The sequence below is a fragment of the Molothrus aeneus genome, chromosome 1 (genome assembly GCF_037042795.1).
Source record: "Molothrus aeneus isolate 106 chromosome 1, BPBGC_Maene_1.0, whole genome shotgun sequence".
In the NCBI taxonomy this organism is placed as follows: domain Eukaryota; kingdom Metazoa; phylum Chordata; class Aves; order Passeriformes; family Icteridae; genus Molothrus; species Molothrus aeneus.
Genome location: NC_089646.1, coordinates 119,159,829 through 119,166,549, shown reverse-complemented (window position 1 = coordinate 119,166,549; position 6,721 = coordinate 119,159,829).

Here is a 6,721-nt window from a genome sequence, read left to right as displayed (position 1 = left end):
CCCAGCAGTAGTGCTGTGAGTCCCTCAGAAATGTGTGACCAAGGACCTGAGAAAGAGCAGCTTGGAGCAGAGATGCCCACCCAGTTCTACTGGTTCAGACAGAAAGCAGCAGAGATGCACAGAAATGTCCCCATACTCACACAGAACAAACAGCAGCACAGAAACACCCGTGTGCAAACTCCCTTCACTTCCCAACACATTGAAAATTTTCTGCACCTGAGAAGGCACAACTGAAGCCATTCCAACACCCCACCAAGGAGGGCTACAATGAAAACAGAGCACTCCAGCCTATAAGCAAAAGGAAGTGCTTCATGTGGAAAGCCATGTACTGAGGACAGGCAATGAAGAGGGCAAAAAAAAGGGCAGTAAAAATGCCCACAGAGCCCTTGAAGGAGAGGAATTCAAAGAGCTTGATTTGCTGGAAGAAAGTGGAACCTTGTGGTTCTCAGGGCACATTTCACTGCATTTCAGTAGTCTTGGCAAATGCCCCTTTGCCTCTACCTGGAGGCAATCAGACTGTCTTCATATGAGCTGACACGCAGCAACATATTCTGGGTGGCTAAATGCCATCCCGTTTGCATTAAAAATTATACAAGCGATATCCCTGAAAATTCCTCTTGTCCGGTGGCATGCATTTTTCTACTGAGAAATGCAAATTAACACATGTTAAAACACAAGCCAAAACTACTAATTTTTTTATTGAAGAATGGAGAACACTCTCTAGAAATTCACATAAGCCTGTGAGAACCCTAAATGTTAGTTTGCTATGAGGTTAGTTAGTTTGCTAAATTGAACTATGACCAAACTTCTTCAATACTGAAGAAGTATAAAGGCCATAAAACAGAACACTACAGTATTCTTATGACATCATAGGTTATGAAATCAAAATGCAGGACAATTACTGGCACACTAAGCAGAGAAATGAGAGATTTTTTTACTGGCAGACCTTATGAATGTGTTTCAAATAGAAAAATGCACTTTTACAAGCAATACAACATAACAAAGAATTTAAAATTCAAAAATACAACATGCTAAAAGATGAAGTTTTTTTATTCAAGTCTCTCTCAGTTATCACCCTCTCTCCCCAAAATCCCATGGTAGTGGTAAATTACAATTAATAGGAGGAAAAACTATCACTGCTTCTCAGAATCACTCAAAATTTCTATATATGGATTAGAGTAGCCACCTCAATTAAGAACTTAAAAAATATTTAATATGGAGGCAACAGGAAGGAGGAGAAAAGATATTCCTAATGGAAAAATTATAGTCCTGTAATTAGTCTATGTCAAAGTTCACCTATAATCAAAAGAAATACTTTAGAAAGAATGATTAAAACCTTCAGATGATATTTTAAAAATGTACAGTAATAAAACTAGATGTCTTCCAAGCTCATAAAACATGAGGACTACAAGAGCTGGAACTTCACTGCATAGTACAGAATCTGCTGGAAACACCATCAAGGATGCAAAAGATCCTTCAGGGTACCAGGCAGATGCAGCTGCTGGGAGGCTGCTCTGTGCTAGGATAACTTTGCCTTGTGAAGAAGAGAACACACCAGGTTAAAGACAGCAGGGCAATTTAGATATGATGCTTTTCACTGTTCAGTAATGAGTGCAGCTTTTTGAACACAGAATTTATTAATGCTGTGAATAAGAGAAGACCATTCTAAAGGATGTGGCACATCACAGATGCGATAACCTTATGCACAAACATCCATATTTCCTCTGTATTTTTAAGTACAGGATAAAACTTTATCTCACTGTCTGTTATTACATATCAGTGTATAGCATTTCTTAACTACATTAGGTAGAACTGAAAAGTGTCATGGGTCAGGCAAGCAGCTGAGACAAAAGCATGACACCCCATGACCATCACAGGTCAAAGTCAAGCAAAAAACATATCAATATTCTCTGTAGATATTATTTCTCAGTATTGGTAATCTCTCATTGCACCACTCTGAAGAGTTAAGGACCCCTCTGCATGACATTTGTCTATGTTCTCAGATTTCTGAATCACTAGTGAAGACAGAAGTAACAAAAAAAAGTATTATGAAGGGTTGTTGAAGTTTATCTTATGTACTTGAATGTGGTTGCAGTGGAATGGAGCAGAGAAAGACATACTGTATGTTTTTTACCTCAAGCTAGACAAATGAAGCATTCTGAGTACAGATACTTAATCACAATACTTGAATAAACATTCCTACACTCTTGGATTCATTCTTTTACCCTTTTAAAATCTACAGGGTACAACATTTACTTTCCCTAAGTAAGTCAGCCTTCTTCTGACATGTCCAAATGCTGAAAAATCAATGTTCTACCATTTGAACACAATATTACTCCTTACAAACATTCTGTGTGCAGAAAAAGTGATGGAAGATAGGAGATAACATTAATTCAGACTTTGGATTAATTGCTTTAAAGAGAGATAGTGAGTGTACATTTGTCTCTGGAGTTTTGGCTATTCTTACATCAGGAACTTTAGCTCTGTTTTTTAAATAGCTTCCTGTCTTTGCATAGAGCAGACACAGAATTACAGATGAGGTTGATGCAGTCTCTCCCAGAAGGCCTATGCATCACAATACCCCAGGCAAGCCCATCAGATGTTTTCAACACATCCTCATAGCAAAATATTTTAAATTCTGCAAGATCTGTGTCCAGATGAAAAGTCAATAACTGATAATGTATTCTGGACACAGAAATATAACTTCACCTGGGGGGATAGGAAGTATAAGTTGCTGTGGAATCTCAGCTAAAGGGCCCCAGACTTTATTAAACCTGGGGTTGTGAGTGTGTAGGTGTTGGATTACACACATCAAGAGGAAGAGAATGATTTCTGGGGGCACTTAGGAGAGATTTTGAATTATTGTACTTATCAGGCCCCAGGGAGTATTTTGGCAAGTTTTTGAAATGCACTCTTGAAATCCTCATGCATTTTTGGAGACAGCTACAATGGCTGAAGCATGGATACTCAAAGGACTCTTTGCTGTTTCATCCCATGTCACTTTTAGTGCAAAAGCAGGGTTTCTCAGAGCAGCAGCATGTCTACCCTGTGTGCTCCTGACAAATCTGTGGGGCTGTAACAATGCTACTTCAGCACTCTTTGTAACTAACAATGCTACTTCAGCACTCTTTATAACTTGGAATGAAATCCTGGCCACATTTGCATCACTGCAAAAATTCAAAAGGGCTTACAGGACCACTAATTCATTTTCTTGCTTTGGGTGGCATTTCAATTCATTGTTATCTGAGCTGAAGCAAGATGTAGACAATTAAGATATAAAGAATGCACTCAAGGAGAAAAGTTTTTGTTCTGAGAAAGAGCTGTCATGCAAAATACAACCTCTTGGGTACATGATTTTCTAAAGATAAAGAGAGGGGTTCTCCATCTCCAGAGATGCTGCATCAGGGAGAGCAAGTAACTGATATCTGGGGGCCCTTCCCAGCCCCATTTCCTATCACACTCCCTCTCTAGGCAAACATGTACATTTCTGGGAGAGGAGGTCCCTGGTGAGCATCAGCAGATCAGCATTCAAGTAACTCACAAGAGGAACCATTTATGTTTGCTCTCCATGGGTCTCTTCAGAGCTGTGCCATAGCTGGTTTTAGTGGGCAAAAAGGTCACTTCTGTCTCTCAATTTAGAAAAATACTCTATCATCAAGATCTCAAAAGAAGGTCCAGGGATGTAGAGAAGACATTGGTTCAGTGATTTTACCTAACCATTTCAGAACTAGAAGCATTCTCCAGGACTGGCTAATAATAATTAAAGAAAAACAATACGAGGTTCAAACACAGATACTCTTCATACAAAAAAGATGCATAAGCTGGAGAGGGCAGCAAATTCTACAGCAGAACTTCTGGAATAGCAGCTGTTGTAATATTAGTTATTAAAGCACTGCCATCTTCCAACAACAAAGATCTACAAAGATTGGAGTTTCGTAGATTAAATTTCAGTTCTTAATAAAGTGAAATTTCTGCCTTTGTACTGCGTTTGTGTAAGTGAAAACATCACTAGACTGCTTTGCCAATTAAACTGAACTTATGGTCCAGAGCAGTGTTTTCATTTGAAGATGCACCTTGATAGGTTTAAAGCTGATGTAGGGGAAATTTCTACAGAGAGTACATATTAGACTTGCTGCATATCTCAGGCAGACAAGCCATCAAAAATAGTAGCTGACTGTATTATAAAAGAAAAAAAAAAGTGTGTCATCAAATTAAATTTGATAATTTGATTATGCCTTAGTTTAGCATATTTGATTATGCTTAAGTTTCATATATCCTACCAAGAAAGAAAACAGCAACCAAATTTCTAATGAACTGTTGTGTCAGAAATTTAACTAAAAAATATATATCTTCTTTTAACCAGCAACTTGATAATTAAAAACAAATTCAGCAATATAGCAAAAAGTAAGCTAATGCTGTCAAACCAGTGGTATGTTTAAACTTTTTTGGATTAATCCCAAACTTTTGTGATTTCAGCTAAAACTGAAAAGCACAAAAATATCTCCAAAACTAATTGCATTGCCTAACTATCTGCTCTCTGATCCATAAAAAAGTGAAGACCAAGGCGAAGACTGAATGACCATAAAATTCTCTGAACACATATTTTTTGCACATCTTTTTTTCTCATGTGGCTGCCTGGAGCTAGTACTACAAAGTCAGTAAAAGAACAGTAACTTAATGGTCAGCATGCTTACTGCAGAGCAGCCCAGGCTGCTGTAATCTAACCCAGGGGAGCTTTTCTGTATTTTACATGAATAGTTTATTGGATTAAATGTGAAGCATGTCCATGTACAGCCAGAGCAATGAAATGATAGCATCACATTCATGCATGTGAGTTGGCTTTCATTAAATTCATATATTTCTCTGAATTTAGTTGTTGGTTTATAGGACTTTTCCTGCACTTATCTAGCTACCTCTGTAAGTAAAATGTTGATATACCTGAAGCAATACTCCAGGAAGCAGAAAACTATTTTTCTCCCTCTTTTGTAAGTATTGACTCAGAAGAATGACACTTGAACAGTGAATAAGGTTGCAATTTTAGGAAACATATTCCCACAGGGCCAAAAGATTTTGTTAATACAGAGTACAACTGATTGTTGTGTAGGTGTTTTAAAATTATTGCTGAAGTTTTCAAGATAAGGACTTGCTCATAGAACCCTTCTACTGGATATTTCAAAAGAAACAGTTTAATTATAGTAGCTTTATGCAAGTAAAAGTTCTTCCCTGTTTTTCCACCAGTCATACCTACAAATCCTAGAGCTAGACACTGGGGTAGCAAGAAGGCCATCTTTAAAATCTGACTAATGATGAAATTACTTGATATGGGCAGTATAGAAGTAAATCCATTAATAATGTCATTTTATTGAAATGAATGCAGATACATTAAGGTTGTTTTTAAGATTAGCCAGATAAAGTATTAAGGATATGAAAGCCTTAAAAGGAAGCAGCAGTAACTCATATGGCAATAAAGCCTATTTTATGGTAAATTGGCCTTTGAAAGAAAAACAGCTGCTTTTTAGACAAGCTACATCCATTTTTATAAACTGAGACATATTTGGTTTTTTTCATTAACAAGTGCTATTTAGAATCATGGATCCCTACATCACCACATTCATAAAGGATTAAAAAAATTAAGTTGCAAACATATGGCTGGGCAAAATGTATCTGTTTCTCATGACTCTTTTTTCCATCAAAATGCAGTAACTGAATAGCACCAGCAATGACCCATAAAGCATCATTCTGAAAAGTGCTAAATCCGCTCTGTTCCATGCAGCTAGACAGCAGCACATTTCTATGCAGCTTTACAATAGCTTTATTTGGATGACTTTGAAGTGCCTGGTGCAGAGTCAAAAACAAACAAAAAAAACCCCTCCACCTTGAAATTCTTGCCAAACGAACTAGAGCAGCATCAAGAGCATCCACAGCTGACTCTGAATTCAATTAGACACCATGTAGGCACAGTTTATTCCACAAGCAATCGAAAAACTGCTTCCCAAAGCCAAAAAGGTCAAACAGAAAATGAGTATGGCTTCCAGCAGCTTGGAGGTGAAAACAAGTTTATCACACATGCCTTCTGCACGGTCTGCCCAGCTGCTGCTTGTGCTCCCTGGCCCCCTAAGCCCAGCTGCTTGTTGCCTATTAAGTGCATCTCAGCTCCTCCTTGGAGCTCTCCTGACTTGCTATGCTTCACTGCCAGCTTGTTTGCAGTCAGGGCACCAGGTGGCTGCTTCTCTTCTGCAGCCCCAGCTCTGGTTGCTGGGCTGAGCACTAACATCAGCCAAAATTGTTTGCATATGCTTTAGAGGGAGTAGTGCTAACCATGAGTGTTAAAAATTCATGAAATCATGTCAAAATTGTGAGAACTAAAACAACAACAACAAAAAAACCACATGTGATTTTCTGTATGTTTTAATGTGAAAAATAATCATATTTTCCATGGTTTTATCCTCTGCCCTTCAGCTTAGAAAGTGTCCCAGAAAAATGCCATTGTTCTGGCCAGTCCCAAAAACAGCCATATATCTCAGGAGCTCTGGGCTTCACAGCTTTTACAACTGAGACCACCCAAGCCATCCTATAACACCTTGAGACACTTGTGTACAATTAGCATGTGCTAAATTCTTAATCGCTCCAACAACTCTTGATGCACTCACTATATCTGTAACTGAAAAGCCTTTTTCCCCTCTGAATACCAGCGACATGATTGATATTCTGCCTTCCTGAA